The sequence below is a fragment of the Scyliorhinus torazame genome, chromosome 4, assembly GCF_047496885.1.
Source record: "Scyliorhinus torazame isolate Kashiwa2021f chromosome 4, sScyTor2.1, whole genome shotgun sequence".
NCBI classification, from domain to species: domain Eukaryota; kingdom Metazoa; phylum Chordata; class Chondrichthyes; order Carcharhiniformes; family Scyliorhinidae; genus Scyliorhinus; species Scyliorhinus torazame.
The window spans coordinates 64,424,484-64,443,912 of NC_092710.1; the positions used below are offsets into that span (position 1 = coordinate 64,424,484).

At 45.2% G+C, this 19,429-nt stretch overlaps 5 non-coding genes across 5 annotated transcripts; all 5 read left to right on the forward strand.

Moving 5' to 3' along the window:
• The first annotated feature begins 2,059 nt into the window (after nucleotides 1–2,059).
• On the forward strand, nucleotides 2,060–2,131 carry trnad-guc (transfer RNA aspartic acid (anticodon GUC)). The gene has a single exon. It is a non-coding gene; the product is annotated as a tRNA-Asp (tRNA).
• A 2,358-nt stretch (nucleotides 2,132–4,489) lies between these two features.
• On the forward strand, nucleotides 4,490–4,561 carry trnad-guc (transfer RNA aspartic acid (anticodon GUC)). Its single transcript has one exon. It is a non-coding gene; the product is annotated as a tRNA-Asp (tRNA).
• Nucleotides 4,562–6,921: 2,360 nt separating this feature from the next.
• On the forward strand, nucleotides 6,922–6,993 carry trnad-guc (transfer RNA aspartic acid (anticodon GUC)). Its single transcript has one exon. It is a non-coding gene; the product is annotated as a tRNA-Asp (tRNA).
• Nucleotides 6,994–10,519: 3,526 nt separating this feature from the next.
• trnad-guc (transfer RNA aspartic acid (anticodon GUC)) lies at nucleotides 10,520–10,591 on the forward strand. The gene has a single exon. It is a non-coding gene; the product is annotated as a tRNA-Asp (tRNA).
• A 3,523-nt stretch (nucleotides 10,592–14,114) lies between these two features.
• trnad-guc (transfer RNA aspartic acid (anticodon GUC)) lies at nucleotides 14,115–14,186 on the forward strand. The gene has a single exon. It is a non-coding gene; the product is annotated as a tRNA-Asp (tRNA).
• Nucleotides 14,187–19,429: the final 5,243 nt, after the last annotated feature.

Below are 19,429 nucleotides of genomic sequence, written 5' to 3' on the forward strand. Positions count from 1 at the left end.
GGGTGAGCACAGAAAGAAGTCATACAACTTCTTAACACCAGACTTAATTACCTGCAAATGCTCGCATTCAAAGTATCGTCTTGCATCTTTGACTTTGTCTGTATATGTGTTTCTGGAACACACCTCTTCATTCACCTGAGGAAGGAGCAGCGCTCCGAAAGCGAGTGTTTGAAACAAACCTGTTGGACTTTAACCTGGTGTTGTGAGACTTCTTACTGTGATATTAGACGGACTGACAGAATGTTATCAGTTGAATACATTGTATTTCCACATTCTAAACAGTGTCCAACTCCGGCCATGCCTCAGCTCACCTGCAGTTGAAAGACTCATCCATGCCTTTGTTCATTCTGGACTTGATCATTCCAGTGTTCCTCTGGCCGGCCTCCCATCTTCCACCCTAAATATAGCTGTGCTCATCCAGACTCCTGCGGCCTGGAACTTCACCTGAACCAAGTCCAGTTCACCAATCAGCCCCGTGTTTGCTGATCGACACTGGCTCCTGTCCCGAAAATGCATGTTTTAAAATCCCCATCCTTACGTCCAAATCCTTCCATGACATCGTCCTTCCCTTTCTCTGAAACCCTCTCCAGCCCAACAAATCTTCCAGATTTCTGCTCTTTTGATATTCTGTACATTCCCGATTTTAATCTATGGTCCAACGTTCTGGACTCCTTTCCTAAACCTCTCCACTTATCTCGCTCGCTGTCCTCTTTAAGATGATCCTTAAAATCTACCTCTTTGACCAAGTTTTTGTCTGCTGACCTAATAGCTCCTTCTGTGGCTCAGCGTCAACTTTATTTCATTGCCCACAATAGAAGCGTCACGGTGGCGCAGTGGTTAGCACCACTGCCTCACAGCACGAGGGGCCGCGTTTCATTCCGGCTTGAGGTGCCTGTGTACAGTGCGCACTTTCTCACCGTGTCTGCGGGGCATTCCTCCCACAGTCCAAAGATGTGCAGGTCCGGGGTGGTTGCGTGGAGTGAGCCCAGGTAGCATGTTCTTTCAGAGGGTGGGTGCAGACTCAGTGGGCCGAATGGCCTACTTCTGCGCTTTTTGATAATGTTCTTGTAAAATACCTTATGTCTTGTTGCTCCTTTGTCAAAAGCTTGAGACATATGCCTAACTTCACCCTAGCTTTTGTCAGTGATGTGGTATAATGGTGAGCAGAGCTGCCTTCCAGGCAGTTGACGTGTATTTGATTGAATGTTTCTTTTGGTAATGCAGGTGATTCCGCGTTTCATCGTCACCCTGGCTCTGACCTGAGGACAAGAAGTTAGGTGTTTCCATTTTGTTCAACTTAGTAGTTTCGCCTGAGACACTGACGGTGACCTGTCGCTTGACACATTTGCTTTTAGGTGCAGGGCCCATACACAGCGTGAACAGAATTCTCTTTCCCCGACAGATAGCATCGAACTGGTTAGCTGTTTAATAAAATGTCTTGACCGAAATTGAACCCAGTCCGCAGCGGGAAAGCACCGAATCCTCACCAAGAGACCAGCAGGGAGTGGTTTCGAATACTCATTGAAATTTGGATATTCAGTTGAACTGAGAGATGTCAACTGAACAAAACTTGGATTTTGTCTGATAGATTCAAATTCAATTCCTGTTAACAGGTCCACTTCACACACGTGCAGCTGGTGTCCACATAGAAAACTGACTCAATACTGGGAAACATGTACGAAAAATAAATTAAAAAGTCCAGCACTGAGGTGGTCAAACACGAGGTATTAAACATTGCTGCGGGTTAAGGACTCAAACAATTCTCTCGAATGTTGAAAAATCGTTGTTTACTTCAGATCTAAACATAATCATCTGAAAATGAAGGAGTGGTCCACTCCATTCAGGAATTAACCACAAACGGAGATTGGAGGGGCTGCGGGTTTCCTTCAGATATCTCGGAGTGAGACTGGGCGGATTACAGGAAACCTCCTCTCAGTGAACTGACTGTGTTCCAATTCTCATCTGGGATGTACGACGGTCATTAACAGAATTCAACAGATTTGGTTCAGTGGCCAAAATTGGATTGTTGGATGATCAGTATTGGCTGTTGACCAGCTGTTTCTCGTTAGTATAGTGGTTAGTATCCCCGCCTGTCACGCGGGAGACCGGGGTTCAATTCCCCGATGGGGAGATGTTTTCTTTTATTAACAGGCTTTCCAATTTGAACTCGGTTTTTCAGGATTGAGTGCTGAGGGATCGCAAAAGCAAGACTGTGCAGCATGATTATATTCATGGAGTTATTGAAACATTATGTACCGCTTCTGATCACAATGAATTGTGGAATGTTCCGCATTGATATAATATTCCAGAGATACAGATACAGGAATAATCCTAATATTCAGCAATGACTGACACTGTATCCATTACGCCTCAATATCCCTGAATAAACTGTATGATATTAGACATGATGTGGAGGTTCCGGCGTTGGACTGGGGTGAGCACAGAAAGAAGTCATACAACTTCTTAACACCAGACTTAATTACCTGCAAATGCTCGCATTCAAAGTATCGTCTTGCATCTTTGACTTTGTCTATATATGTGTTTCTGGAACACACCTCTTCATTCACCTGAGGAAGGAGCAGCGCTCCGAAAGCGAGTGTTTGAAACAAACCTGTTGGACTTTAACCTGGTGTTGTGAGACTTCTTACTGTGATATTAGACGGACTGACAGAATGTTATCAGTTGAATACATTGTATTTCCACATTCTAAACATTGTCCAACTCCGGCCATGCCTCAGCTCGCCTGCAGTTGAAAGACTCATCCATGCCTTTGTTCATTCTGGACTTGATCATTCCAGTGTTCCTCTGGCCGGCCTCCCATCTTCCACCCTAAATATAGCTGTGCTCATCCAGACTCCTGCGGCCTGGAACTTCACCTGAACCAAGTCCAGTTCACCAATCAGCCCCGTGTTTGCTGATCGACACTGGCTCCTGTCCCGAAAATGCATGTTTTAAAATCCCCATCCTTACGTCCAAATCCTTCCATGACGTCGTCCTTACCTTTCTCTGAAACCTTCTCCAGCCCAACAAATTTTCCAGATTTCTGCTCTTTTGACATTCTGTATAACCCGATTTTAATCTGTAGTCTAACGTTCTGGACTCCTTTCCTAAGCCTCCCACTTATCTCGCTCGCTCTCCTCTTTAAGATGATCCTTAAAATCTACCTCTTTGGCCAAGCTTTTGGCAGCTGACCTAATAGCTCCTTCTGTGGCTCAGCGTCAACTTTATTTCATTGCCCACAATAGAAGCGTCACGGTGGCGCAGTGGTTAGCACCACTGCCTCACAGCACGAGGGGCCGCGTTTCATTCCGGCTTGAGGTGCCTGTGTACAGTGTGCACTTTCTCACCGTGTCTGCGGGGCATTCCTCCCACAGTCCAAAGATGTGCAGGTCCGGGGTGGTTGCGTGGAGTGAGCCCAGGTAGCATGTTCTTTCAGAGGGTGGGTGCAGACTCAGTGGGCCGAATGGCCTACTTCTGCGCTTTTTGATAATGTTCTTGTAAAATACCTTATGTTTTGTTGCTCCTTTGTCAAAAGCTTGAGACATATGCCTAACTTCACCCTCGCTTTTGTCAGTGATGTGGTATAATGGTGAGCAGAGCTGCCTTCCAGGCAGTTGACGTGTATTTGATTGAATGTTTCTTTTGGTAATGCAGGTGATTCCGCGTTTCATCGTCACCCTGGCTCTGACCTGAGGACAAGAAGTTAGGTGTTTCCATTTTGTTCAACTTAGTAGTTTCGCCTGAGACACTGACGGTGACCTGTCGCTTGACACATTTGCTTTTAGGTGCAGGGCCCATACACAGCGTGAACAGAATTCTCCTTCCCCGACAGATAGCATCGAACTGGTTAGCTGTTTAATAAAATGTCTTGACCGAAATTGAACCCAGTCCGCAGCGGGAAACCACCGAATCCTCACCAAGAGACCAGCAGGGAGTGGTTTCGAATACTCATTGAAATTTGGATATTCAGTTGAACTGAGAGATGTCAACTGAACAAAACTTGGATTTTGTCTGATAGATTCAAATTCAATTCCTGTTAACAGGTCCACTTCACACACGTGCAGCTGGTGTCCACATAGAAAACTGACTCAATACTGGGAAACATGTACGAAAAATAAATTAAAAAGTCCAGCACTGAGGTGGTCAAACACGAGGTATTAAACATTGCTGCGGGTTAAGGACTCAAACAATTCTCTCGAATGTTGAAAAATCGTTGTTTACTTCAGATCTAAACATAATCATCTGAAAATGAAGGAGTGGTCCACTCCATTCAGGAATTAACCACAAACGGAGATTGGAGGGGCTGCGGGTTTCCTTCAGATATCTCGGAGTGAGACTGGGCGGATTACAGGAAACCTCCTCTCAGTGAACTGACTGTGTTCCAATTCTCATCTGGGATGTACGACGGTCATTAACAGAATTCAACAGATTTGTTTCAGTGGCCGAAATTGGATTGTTGGATGATCAGTACTGGCTGTTGACCAGCTGTTTCTCGTTAGTATAGTGGTTAGTATCCCCGCCTGTCACGCGGGAGACCGGGGTTCAATTCCCCGACGGGGAGAAGTTTCCTTTTATTAACAGGCTTTCCAATTTGAACTCGGTTTTTCAGGATTGAGTGCTGAGGGATCGCAAAAGCAAGACTGTGCAGCATGATTATATTCATGGAGTTATTGAAACATTATGTACCGCTTCTGATCACAATCAATTGTGGAATGTTCCGCATTGATATAATATTCCAGAGATACAGATACAGGAATAATCCTAATATTCAGCAATGACTGACACTGAATCCATTACGCCTCAATGTCCCTGACGAAACTGTATGATATTAGACATGATGTGGAGGTTCCGGCGTTGGACTGGGGTGAGCACAGAAAGAAGTCATACAACTTCTTAATACCAGACTTAATTACCTGCAAATGCTCGCATTCAAAGTATCGTCTTGCATCTTTGACTTTGTCTATATATGTGTTTCTGGAACACACCTCTTCATTCACCTGAGCAAGGAGCAGCGCTCCGAAAGCGAGTGTTTGAAACAAACCTGTTGGACTTTAACCTGGTGTTGTGAGACTTCTTACTGTGATATTAGACGGACTGACAGAATGTTATCAGTTGAATACATTGTATTTCCACATTCTAAACATTGTCCAACTCCGACCATGCCTCAGCTCACCTGCAGTTGAAAGACTCATCCACGCCTTTGTTCATTCTGGACTTGATCATTCCAGTGTTCCTCTGGCCGGCCTCCCATCTTCCACCCTAAATATAGCTGTGCTCATCCAGACTCCTGCGGCCTGGAACTTCACCTGAACCAAGTCCAGTTCACCAATCAGCCCCGTGTTTGCTGATCGACACTGGCTCCTGTCCCGAAAATGCATGTTTTAAAATCCCCATCCTTACGTCCAAATCCTTCCATGACATCGTCCTTCCCTTTCTCTGAAACCCTCTCCAGCCCAACAAATCTTCCAGGTTTCTGCTCTTTTGATATTCTGTACATTCCCGATTTTAATCTATGGTCCAACGTTCTGGACTCCTTTCCTAAACCTCTCCACTTATCTCGCTCGCTGTCCTCTTTAAGATGATCCTTAAAATCTACCTCTTTGACCAAGCTTTTGTCTGCTGACCTAATAGCTCCTTCTGTGGCTCAGCGTCAACTTTATTTCATTGCCCACAATAGAAGCGTCACGGTGGCGCAGTGGTTAGCACCACTGCCTCACAGCACGAGGGGCCGCGTTTCATTCCGGCATGAGGTGCCTGTGTACAGTGTGCACTTTCTCACCGTGTCTGCGGGGCATTCCTCCCACAGTCCAAAGATGTGCAGGTCCGGGGTGGTTGCGTGGAGTGAGCCCAGGTAGCATGTTCTTTCAGAGGGTGGGTGCAGACTCAGTGGGCCGAATGGCCTACTTCTGCGCTTTTTGATAATGTTCTTGTAAAATACCTTATGTTTTGTTGCTCCTTTGTCAAAAGCTTGAGACATATGCCTAACTTCACCCTCGCTTTTGTCAGTGATGTGGTATAATGGTGAGCAGAGCTGCCTTCCAGGCCGTTGACGTGTATTTGATTGAATGTTTCTTTTGGTAATGCAGGTGATTCCGCGTTTCATCGTCACCCTGGCTCTGACCTGAGGACAATAAGTTAGGTGTTTCCATTTTGTTCAACTTCGTCGTTTCGCCTGAGACACTGACGGTGACCTGTCGCTTGACACATTTGCTTTTAGGTGCAGGGCCCATACACAGCGTGAACAGAATTCTCCTTCCCCGACAGGTAGCATCGAACTGGTTAGCTGTTTAATAAAATGTCTTGACCGAAATTGAACCCAGTCCGCAGCGGGAAAGCACCGAATCCTCACCAAGAGACCAGCAGGGAGTGGTTTCGAATACTCATTGAAATTTGGATATTCAGTTGAACTGAGAGATGTCAACTGAACAAAACTTGGATTTTGTCTGATAGATTCAAATTCAATTCCTGTTAACAGGTCCACTTCACACACGTGCAGCTGGTGTCCACATAGAAAACTGACTCAATACTGGGAAACATGTACGAAAAATAAACTAAAAAGTCCAGCACTGAGGTGGTCAAACACGAGGTATTAAACATTGCTGCGGGTTAAGGACTCAAACAATTCTCTCGAATGTTGAAAAATCGTTGTTTACTTCAGATCTAAACATAATCATCTGAAAATGAAGGAGTGGTCCACTCCATTCAGGAATTAACCACAAACGGAGATTGGAGGGGCTGCGGGTTTCCTTCAGATATCTCGGAGTGAGACTGGGCGGATTACAGGAAACCTCCTCTCAGTGAACTGACTGTGTTCCAATTCTCATCTGGGATGTAGGACGGTCATTAACATAATTCAACAGATTTGGTTGAGTGGCGGAAATTGGATTGTTGGATGATCAGTATTGGCAGTTGACCAGCTGTTCCTCGTTAGTATAGTGGTTAGTATCCCCGCCTGTCACGCGGGAGACCGTGGTTCAATTCCCCGACGGGGAGAACGTTCCTTTTATTAGCAGGCTTTCCAATTTGAACTCGGTTTTTCAGGATTGAGTGCTGAGGGATCGCAAAAGCAAGACTGTGCAGCATGATTATATTCATGGAGTTACTGAAACATTATGTACCGCTTCTGATCACAATGAATTGTGGAATGTTCCGCACTGATATAATATTCCAGAGATACAGATACACGAATAATCCTAATATTCAGCAATGACTGACACTGTATCCATTACGCCCCAATATCCCTGACTAAACTGTATGATATTAGACATGATGTGGAGGTACCGGCGTTGGACTGGGGTGAGCACAGTAAGAAGTCTTACAACTTCTTAACACCAGACTTAATTACCTGCAAATGCTCGCATTCAAAGTATCGTCTTGCATCTTTGACTTTGTCTATCTATGTGTTTCTGGAACACACCTCTTCATTCACCTGCGGAAGGAACTCCAAAAGCTAATGATTCAAAACAAACCTGTTGGACTTTTACCTGATGTTGTAAGAGTGCTTACTGTGCTCATCCCAGTCCAATGCCGGCATTTCCACATCTTCCCTCTGAGAGGTAAGTGTGAGAGACATCTAAGAGAAACAGAGTGAACTTTTCATGTCTCTGTAACAGCAAATAACACAAGGGTAAAATAGATTGACCGGAGATTCCCGAGAGCTGTCCGGGTTTATGGTGAGTTTAGATAAAGTAAGTAAATAAATGTTTTATTTACAAATATCTAATTCGAATTCGATTTCCAATTCCGTAAACTGTATTTAATTATATGAAGTCATCTCTAACAATTCAAGTCTTAATTGGTGAAATTGGCGGAAAAATCGAGTTTTACTTCAGATCTAAACACAATCATCTGAAAATGAAGGACTGCTACAATCCATTCAGGAATTAGTCACAAACTGTGAGATTGGAGGGACTGCGGGTTTACTTCAGTTATCTCGGAATGAGACTGGACGGATCGTAAGAATATTCCTCTCAGTGAACTGACTGTGTTCCAATTCTCATCTGGGATGTATGATGGTCATTAACATAACTCAACATATTTTGTTGAATGGCGGAAAATGTATTTTCAATGATCAGTGTTGGCTACTTAGGAGCTGTTCCTCGTTGGTATAGTGGCTAGTGTCCCTGCCTGTCACGAGGAAGACCGGGGTTCAATTCCCCAACGAAGAGAAGTTTCCCTTTATTAACAGGCTTTCCAATTTGAACTCGGATTTTCAGGATTGAGTGCTGAGGCATCGCAAAAGGAAGTCCGTGCAGCATGATTATATTCTCGGAGTTATTAAAACATTATGTTCCACTTCTGATCAGAGTGAATTGTGGAATGTTTTGTACTGATATAATATTCCAGAGATACAGATACAACAATGATCTTAATGTGAAGCAATGACTGACACTGTACCCATTATGCCCCAATATCCCTGTATGATATTAGACATGATATGGAGGTGCCGGCGTTGGACTGGGGTGAGCACAGTAAGAAGTCTTACAACTTCTTAGCACCAGACTTAATTGCCTGCAAATGCTCGCATTGAAAGTATAATCTTTCATCTTTGACTTTGTCTATATATGTGTTTCTGGAACACACCTCTTCATTCACCTGAGCAAGGAGCAGCGCTCCGAAAGCGAGTGTTTGAAACAAACCTGTTGGACTTTAACCTGGTGTTGTGAGACTTCTTACTGTGATATTAGACGGACTGACAGAATGTTATCAGTTGAATACATTGTATTTCCACATTCTAAACATTGTCCAACTCCGACCATGCCTCAGCTCACCTGCAGTTGAAAGACTCATCCACGCCTTTGTTCATTCTGGACTTGATCATTCCAGTGTTCCTCTGGCCGGCCTCCCATCTTCCACCCTAAATATAGCTGTGCTCATCCAGACTCCTGCGGCCTGGAACTTCACCTGAACCAAGTCCAGTTCACCAATCAGCCCCGTGTTTGCTGATCGACACTGGCTCCTGTCCCGAAAATGCATGTTTTAAAATCCCCATCCTTACGTCCAAATCCTTCCATGACATCGTCCTTCCCTTTCTCTGAAACCCTCTCCAGCCCAACAAATCTTCCAGGTTTCTGCTCTTTTGATATTCTGTACATTCCCGATTTTAATCTATGGTCCAACGTTCTGGACTCCTTTCCTAAACCTCTCCACTTATCTCGCTCGCTGTCCTCTTTAAGATGATCCTTAAAATCTACCTCTTTGACCAAGCTTTTGTCTGCTGACCTAATAGCTCCTTCTGTGGCTCAGCGTCAACTTTATTTCATTGCCCACAATAGAAGCGTCACGGTGGCGCAGTGGTTAGCACCACTGCCTCACAGCACGAGGGGCCGCGTTTCATTCCGGCATGAGGTGCCTGTGTACAGTGTGCACTTTCTCACCGTGTCTGCGGGGCATTCCTCCCACAGTCCAAAGATGTGCAGGTCCGGGGTGGTTGCGTGGAGTGAGCCCAGGTAGCATGTTCTTTCAGAGGGTGGGTGCAGACTCAGTGGGCCGAATGGCCTACTTCTGCGCTTTTTGATAATGTTCTTGTAAAATACCTTATGTTTTGTTGCTCCTTTGTCAAAAGCTTGAGACATATGCCTAACTTCACCCTCGCTTTTGTCAGTGATGTGGTATAATGGTGAGCAGAGCTGCCTTCCAGGCCGTTGACGTGTATTTGATTGAATGTTTCTTTTGGTAATGCAGGTGATTCCGCGTTTCATCGTCACCCTGGCTCTGACCTGAGGACAATAAGTTAGGTGTTTCCATTTTGTTCAACTTCGTCGTTTCGCCTGAGACACTGACGGTGACCTGTCGCTTGACACATTTGCTTTTAGGTGCAGGGCCCATACACAGCGTGAACAGAATTCTCCTTCCCCGACAGGTAGCATCGAACTGGTTAGCTGTTTAATAAAATGTCTTGACCGAAATTGAACCCAGTCCGCAGCGGGAAAGCACCGAATCCTCACCAAGAGACCAGCAGGGAGTGGTTTCGAATACTCATTGAAATTTGGATATTCAGTTGAACTGAGAGATGTCAACTGAACAAAACTTGGATTTTGTCTGATAGATTCAAATTCAATTCCTGTTAACAGGTCCACTTCACACACGTGCAGCTGGTGTCCACATAGAAAACTGACTCAATACTGGGAAACATGTACGAAAAATAAACTAAAAAGTCCAGCACTGAGGTGGTCAAACACGAGGTATTAAACATTGCTGCGGGTTAAGGACTCAAACAATTCTCTCGAATGTTGAAAAATCGTTGTTTACTTCAGATCTAAACATAATCATCTGAAAATGAAGGAGTGGTCCACTCCATTCAGGAATTAACCACAAACGGAGATTGGAGGGGCTGCGGGTTTCCTTCAGATATCTCGGAGTGAGACTGGGCGGATTACAGGAAACCTCCTCTCAGTGAACTGACTGTGTTCCAATTCTCATCTGGGATGTAGGACGGTCATTAACATAATTCAACAGATTTGGTTGAGTGGCGGAAATTGGATTGTTGGATGATCAGTATTGGCAGTTGACCAGCTGTTCCTCGTTAGTATAGTGGTTAGTATCCCCGCCTGTCACGCGGGAGACCGTGGTTCAATTCCCCGACGGGGAGAACGTTCCTTTTATTAGCAGGCTTTCCAATTTGAACTCGGTTTTTCAGGATTGAGTGCTGAGGGATCGCAAAAGCAAGACTGTGCAGCATGATTATATTCATGGAGTTACTGAAACATTATGTACCGCTTCTGATCACAATGAATTGTGGAATGTTCCGCACTGATATAATATTCCAGAGATACAGATACACGAATAATCCTAATATTCAGCAATGACTGACACTGTATCCATTACGCCCCAATATCCCTGACTAAACTGTATGATATTAGACATGATGTGGAGGTACCGGCGTTGGACTGGGGTGAGCACAGTAAGAAGTCTTACAACTTCTTAACACCAGACTTAATTACCTGCAAATGCTCGCATTCAAAGTATCGTCTTGCATCTTTGACTTTGTCTATCTATGTGTTTCTGGAACACACCTCTTCATTCACCTGCGGAAGGAACTCCAAAAGCTAATGATTCAAAACAAACCTGTTGGACTTTTACCTGATGTTGTAAGAGTGCTTACTGTGCTCATCCCAGTCCAATGCCGGCATTTCCACATCTTCCCTCTGAGAGGTAAGTGTGAGAGACATCTAAGAGAAACAGAGTGAACTTTTCATGTCTCTGTAACAGCAAATAACACAAGGGTAAAATAGATTGACCGGAGATTCCCGAGAGCTGTCCGGGTTTATGGTGAGTTTAGATAAAGTAAGTAAATAAATGTTTTATTTACAAATATCTAATTCGAATTCGATTTCCAATTCCGTAAACTGTATTTAATTATATGAAGTCATCTCTAACAATTCAAGTCTTAATTGGTGAAATTGGCGGAAAAATCGAGTTTTACTTCAGATCTAAACACAATCATCTGAAAATGAAGGACTGCTACAATCCATTCAGGAATTAGTCACAAACTGTGAGATTGGAGGGACTGCGGGTTTACTTCAGTTATCTCGGAATGAGACTGGACGGATCGTAAGAATATTCCTCTCAGTGAACTGACTGTGTTCCAATTCTCATCTGGGATGTATGATGGTCATTAACATAACTCAACATATTTTGTTGAATGGCGGAAAATGTATTTTCAATGATCAGTGTTGGCTACTTAGGAGCTGTTCCTCGTTGGTATAGTGGCTAGTGTCCCTGCCTGTCACGAGGAAGACCGGGGTTCAATTCCCCAACGAAGAGAAGTTTCCCTTTATTAACAGGCTTTCCAATTTGAACTCGGATTTTCAGGATTGAGTGCTGAGGCATCGCAAAAGGAAGTCCGTGCAGCATGATTATATTCTCGGAGTTATTAAAACATTATGTTCCACTTCTGATCAGAGTGAATTGTGGAATGTTTTGTACTGATATAATATTCCAGAGATACAGATACAACAATGATCTTAATGTGAAGCAATGACTGACACTGTACCCATTATGCCCCAATATCCCTGTATGATATTAGACATGATATGGAGGTGCCGGCGTTGGACTGGGGTGAGCACAGTAAGAAGTCTTACAACTTCTTAGCACCAGACTTAATTGCCTGCAAATGCTCGCATTGAAAGTATAATCTTTCATCTTTGACTTTGTCTATCGTTATGTTTCTGGAACACACGTCTTCATCCACCTGAGGAAGGAGCAGTGCTCAGAAAGCTAATGTTTGAAAGAAACCTGTTGGACTTTAACCTGGTGTTGTAAGACTTCTTACTGTGATATTAGACAGACTGACAGAATGTTATCAGTTGAATACATTGTATTTCCACATTCTAAACATTGTCCAACTCCGACCATGCCTCAGCTCACCTGCAGTTGAAAGCCTCATCCACGCCTTTGTTCATTCTGGACTTGACCATTCCAGTATTCCTCTGGCCGGCCTCCCATCTTCCACCCTAAATATACCTGTGCTTATTCAGACTCCTGCTGCCTGGAACTTCACCTGAACCAAGTCCAGTTCACCAATCAGCCCCTTGTTTGCTGATCTACACTGGCTCCTGTCCCGAAAATGCATGTTTTAAAATCCCCATCCTTACGTCCAAATCCTTCCATGACATCGTCCTTCCCTTTCTCTGGAACCTTCTCCAGCCCAACAAATCTTCCAGATTTCTGCTCTTTTGACATTCTAAATAACCCGATTTTAATCTGTAGTCTAACGTTCTGGACTCCTTTCCTAAGCCTCCCACTTATCTCGCTCGCTCTCCTCTTTAAGATGATCCTTAAAATCTACCTCTTTGGCCAAGCTTTTGGCAGCTGACCTAATATCTCCTTCTGTGGCTCAGCGTCAACTTTATTTCATTGCCCACAATAGAAGCGTCACGGTGGCGCAGTGGCTAGCACCACTGCCTCACAGCGCGAGGGGCCGCGTTTCATTCCGGTTTGAGGTGCCTGTGTACAGTGTGCACTTTCTCACCGTGTCTGCGGGGCATTCCTCCCACAGACCAAAGATGTGCAGGTCCGGGGAGGTTGCGGGAATTAGCCCAGGTAGCATGTTCTTTCAGAGGGTGGGTGCAGACTCAGTGGGCCGAATGGCCTACTTCTGCGCTTTATGATAATGTTCTTGTAAAATACCTTATGTCTTGTTGCTCCTTTGTCAAACGCTTGAGACATATGCCTAACTTCACCCTAGCTTTTTTCAGTGATGTGGTATAATGGTGAGCAGAGCTGCCTTCCAGGCAGTTGACGTGTATTTGATTGAATGTTTCTTTTGGTAATGCAGGTGATTCCGCGTTTCATCGTCACCCTGGCTCTGACCTGAGGACAAGAAGTTAGGTGTTTCCATTTTGTTCAACTTAGTAGTTTCGCCTGAGACACTGACGGTGACCTGTCGCTTGACACATTTGCTTTTAGGTGCAGGGCCCATACACAGCGTGAACAGAATTCTCCTTCCCCGACAGATAGCATCGAACTGGTTAGCTGTTTAATAAAATGTCTTGACCGAAATTGAACCCAGGCCGCAGCGGGAAAGCACCGAATCCTCACCAATAGACCAGCAGGGAGTGGTTTCGAATACTCATTGAAATTTGGATATTCAGTTGAACTGAGAGATGTCAACTGAACAAAACTTGGATTTTGTCTGATAGATTCAAATTCAATTCCTGTTAACAGGTCCACTTCACACACGTGCAGCTGGTGTCCACATAGAAAACTGACTCAATACTGGGAAACATGTACGAAAAATAAATTAAAAAGTCCAGCACTGAGGTGGTCAAACACGAGGTATTAAACATTGCTGCGGGTTAAGGACTCAAACAATTCTCTCGAATGTTGAAAAATCGTTGTTTACTTCAGATCTGAACACAATCATCTGAAAATGAAGGAGTGGTCCACTCCATTCAGGAATTAACCACAAACGGAGATTGGAGGGGCTGCGGGTTTCCTTCAGATATCTCGGAGTGAGACTGGGCGGATTACAGGAAACCTCCTCTCAGTGAACTGACTGTGTTCCAATTCTCATCTGGGATGCAGGACGGTCATTAACACAATTCAACAGATTTTGTTGAGTGGCGGAAATTGGATTGTTGGATGATCAGTATTGGCAGTTGACCAGCTGTTCCTCGTTAGTATAGTGGTTAGTATCCCCGCCTGTCACGTGGGAGACCGGGGTTCAATTCCCCGACGGGGAGAAGTTTCCTTTTATTAACAGGCTTTCCAATTTGAACTCGGTTTTTCAGGATTGAGTGCTGAGGGATCGCAAAAGCAAGTCTGTGCAGCATGATTATATTCATGGAGTTATTGAAACATTATGTACCGCTTCTGATCACAATGAATTATGGAATGTTCCGCACTGATATAATATTCCAGAGATACAGATACAGGAATAATCCTAATATTCAGCAATGACTGACACTGTATCCATTACGCCTCAATATCCCTGACTGAACTGTATGATATTAGACATGATGTGGAGGTTCCGGCGTTGGACTGGGGTGAGCACAGTAAGAAGTCTTACAACTTCTTAACACCAGACTTAATTACCTGCAAATGCTCGCATTCAAAGTATCGTCTTGCATCTTTGACTTTGTCTATATATGTGTTTCTGGAACACACCTCTTCATTCACCTGAGGAAGGAGCAGCGCTCCGAAAGCTAGTGTTTGAAACAAACCTGTTGGACTTTAACCTGGTGTTGTGAGACTTCTTACTGTGATATTAGACGGACTGACAGAATGTTATCAGTTGAATACATTGTATTTCCACATTCTAAAAATTGTCCAACTCCGACCATGCCTCAGCTCACCTGCAGTTGAAAGACTCATCCATGCCTTTGTTCATTCTGGACTTGACCATTCCAGTATTCCTCTGGCCGGCCTCCCATCTTCCACCTTAAATATAGCTGTGCTCATCCAGACTCCTGCGGCCTGGAACTTCACCTGAACCAAGTCCAGTTCACCAATCAGCCCCGTGTTTGCTGATCGACACTGGCTCCTGTCCCGAAAATGCATGTTTTAAAATCCCCATCCTTACGTCCAAATCCTTCCATGACATCGTCCTTCCCTTTCTCTGAAACCCTCTCCAGCCCAACAAATCTTCCAGATTTCTGCTCTTTTGATATTCCGTACATTCCCGATTTTAATCTATGGTCCAACGTTCTGGACTCCTTTCCTAAACCTCTCCTCTTATCTCGCTTGCTCTCCTCTTTAAGAAGATCCTCAAAATCTACCTCTTTGGCCAAGCTTTTGGCAGCTGACCTAATATCTCCTTCTGTGGCTCAGCGTCAACTTTATTTCATTGGCCACAATTAGGAGCGTCACGGTGGCGCAGTGCCTCACAGCGCTAGGGACCGCGTTTCATTCCGGCTTGAAGTGTCTGTGTACAGTTTGCACTTTCTGCGTGGAATTCCTCCCACAGTCCAAAGATGTGCAGGTCCGGGAAGTTGCGTGGCGTGAGCCCAGGTAGCATGTTCTTTCAGAGGGTTGGTGCAGACTCGGTGGGCCTAATGGCCCCCTGCTGCGCTTTATGATAATGTTATTGTAAAATACATCATGTCTTGTTGCTCCTTTGTCAAAAGCCTGAGACATATGCCTAAATTCACCTAGCGTTTGTCAGTGATGTGGTATATTGGTGAGCAGAGCTGCGTTCCAGGAAGTTGACGTATATTTGATTCGCAGCGAATGTTTTTGATGGTAATCCAGATGATTCCGCGTTGTATTGTCACCCTGGCTTTGACCTGAGAACAAGAAGTTAGGTGTTTCTGTTTTGTTCAACTTATTAGTTTCGCCTGAGACACTGATGGGTGACCTGACTCTTGACACATTTGCTTTCGCAGGTGCAGGGCCCATACACAGCGTGAACAGAATTCTCCTTCCCCGACAGGTAGGATCCAACCTGTTAGCTGTTTAATAAAATGTCTTGATCGAAATTGAACCCGGGCGGCAGCGGTGAAATCACCGAATGCTAACCACTAGACCGCAGCGAGCGGTTTCGAAGATTTATTGAAATTTGGAAATTCAGTTGAACTGACAGCATGTCAACTGAACAAACCTTTGACTTTGTCTTATAGATTTAAATTCAATTCCTGAGTCGCCTGTTAACAGATCCACTTTACACACATGCAGCTGGTCTCCACACGGAAAACTGACTCCATACTGGTAAACATACACAAAAAATAAATGAGAAATTCTGGCATTGAGGTGGTGAAACACGAGAGGTGGGACACTCTCAGCCCAGGCCGGGCCGGAGAATGGCCATTGGCGCCGGCGCGTTCGGCGCGGCGCCGGTTGGGGGCCGCTCTACGGTACCCCCGCCCCCTGCGATTCTCCATCCGGGATGGGCCGAGCGGCCACGCTATCCACATGTGGTCTTACCCGGCGTGACCTCGACGTGCATGCATCGGGGGATGGCCTGGTGGGGGAAAGGGGGTCCCACCGCAGGGCGGGCCTCCGCTGTGGCCTGGCCCGCGGTCGGGGCCTACCGATCGGCAAGCCGGCCTCTCAGGCTGGGGGGTCTCTTTTGTTCCGCGCTGGCCCCTGTCGCCCTACACCATGTTGCGTCAGGGCGGGTGCGGAGAGGGGAGCCACTCCATATGCGCAGACCACTGGCGCCCATCTGACGCCAGGATCGGCAGCTGGAGTGGCGTGGGTTGCTCCAGTGCCATGCTGGCCCACTGTACGGGTCAAAATCGCTGCTCCTGACGGCAAGTTGACGCCGTCGAGAAAAGTGGTGGCGTTTACGACGGCGTCAACACTTAGCCTCAGGGTCAGAGAATCTCGCCCGAGGTGTTTCCCATTGCTGCGGTTAAGGACTTAAACAATTCTCTCAAATGTTGTGCAACAACACAGTCCCACTGCCTGATTTAGTGCTCCATTACACCATCTGTGTCAAAAACACCACAGCCAAGAAGGCATACGGCATGCTTGCCTTCATTGGCCGGGGCATTGAGTATAAGAATTGGCAAGTCATGTTGCAGCTGTATAGAACCTTAGTTAGGCCACACTTGGAGTAAAGTGTTCAATTCTCGTCGCCACACTACCAGAAGGATGTGGAGGCTTTAGAGAGGGTGCAGAAGAGATTTACCAGAATGTTGCCTGGTATGGAGATCATTAGCTATGAGGAGCGGTTAAAAAACTTGGTTTGTTCTCACTGGAACGAAGGAGGTTGAGGGGCGACCTGATAGAGGTCTACAAAATTATGAGGGGCATAGACAGAGTGGATAGTCAGAGGCTTTTCCCTGGGTTAGAGGGGTCAATTACTAGGGGGCATAGGTTTAAGGTGAGAGGGGCAAGGTTTAGAGGAGATGTACGAGGCAAGTTTTTTACACAGAGGGTAGTGGGTGCCTGGAACTCGCTACCCGAGGAGGTGGTGGAAGCAGGGACGATAGTGACATTTAAGGGGCATCTTGGCAAATACATGAATAGGATGGGAATAGAGGGATATGGACCCAGGAAGTGTGGAAGATTGTAGTTTAGTCGGGCAGCATGGTCCGCACGGGCTTGGAGGGCCGAAGGGCCTGTTCCTGTGCTGTACATTTCTTTGTTCTTTGTTCTTTGTTCAAACTGTTCATTTCATACCGAAAATCGGGAGAAACATCAGCCTCTGATAGTGCCAGGAAGACATTGTGCTTATGGCAGTTCAGATATTTCTGTGTTTACTTCAGATTGGTGTATTTGCTGCTTCTGCCCTTTACTGAACAATTTGGTTTTAATTGAAATTTCTGCTTTAAGAATTTTGTGCTTTGACCAGATCTGTTTATATTGGACAATAATGCTGATTTTGCATTCCCAAAAAATTGTTAAGGTTGCAAAGCCCCGGTGATCCATTGATTGACATCTCCCCCTCCCTAAATTGTTAAAATTGCAAAACCTCGGTGATCCATTGATTGACATCTCCCCTGCACTTCCCCCGCACCTTCCCTGACTCTCCTCGACAACCTTTGTTCCAAGGGATTGGAAATAAACGAACACGTGCCGTTTTGGAGTCTTTATCTTGCGGAGCAATACCTCTTATTGAGATTGCGTTAATTGTTAAAATATCGGCCTCATCCCGAGTTTTATTCCAGGGTTCAGAGGACACATTGAGTAAAATGAGTCTATACTTTCTGCAGCTTAGAATAATGAGAAACCATTTCTTCAATCAGACATTTGAATCCCACACTCCGTCACATTGAAGGCAGTGAGCAGGTTTGAAGATCCACACGGTCTACCTCTGTTGATATGATCCTCTGCCCGTTGCCGTTTCTGTAACTAAGCCATTGCACGCAATAAGCAGTGAGGCAGGGAGTCACTGAACGTTTCTTTCACATACACCGGAGATTGAATGGTCCAGAATGAATTCATCACTCTCTTGTACTATTAGAGATTGTTAAACGTAGACCACTGTGACGACTGGAAGACGTTAGCAATATTGGAGTCTAAGTATGGTGCAATTTAAGGGTTAGTATCATGGTTTGAAATGTCTTTGACTGCAATAGGGGCTGGGTATTTTTACCAGCCAGAAGGTGAAATAGGCAATGGAATGTGTGTTTTATTCGAGGCTAATGGATTGTGATTTGACTGGGGTAGTCCCTGGGGAGTTAATGTGTTTTGCACTCTGCAGAGGTCATTTGTTTTTCGGTTTGCGGAGTGAGGTGATTAGTGGGTGGAGCCAAATAAGGCAGAAAGACATTTGAAAGCATTAGCGAGGCAGTAGGTGGAGAATCTTTGGAGAGAGGAATTGAATTCTGATCTGCCTGGTGTTGAGTCCACAATTCAGGTTTGGACTTCGATTCAAATTATTGTCACGTGTACCGAGGCACAGTGAAAATTATTGTTCTGTGAACGGAAAGATCGTACCATACATGTAAAAGCATAGGACATACATAAATACACAATGCAAATACATAGTCATTGTCATCCGGTGAAACATATGGAGCGCAGTACTACTCAGTAGAGATGATGCATGGAGAGATCAGTTCAGCAGGAGATGTAGACAGAGTCAATGGATGGGGTGTGGTATCACGAGGAATGGGCTGTGGCCACGATTCTCTGTCGTAAAAATTTGTGAGAGTCAATCCGGGCATCCCGAATTTTCTGAGGAGGAAAGGCTTTCTTGGTCTTAGCATCGATGTGGATGGACCAGGACGGATTGTTGGTGACTTGTACACTTAGGAATTGGAAGCTGTTAAGCATATCCACATCGGCACCATTGATGCAGATAGATATATGTACGATCCTTCACTTCCTGATGTCAATGACCATCCCCTTAGATTTGCTGACATTGAAGGAGAGAACGTTGTCGTTATTAAGTTTTCTATCTCCCTCCGGTACTCTGACTCACTATGGTCGTGTCATCAGCAAACATGTGGATGGAGTTGGAGCCACATTCTGCCACACAGTCTGGTGTGTATAGGGTATATAGGAAGGAGCTAAGTAGGCAGCCTTGCAGCGCCCCGGT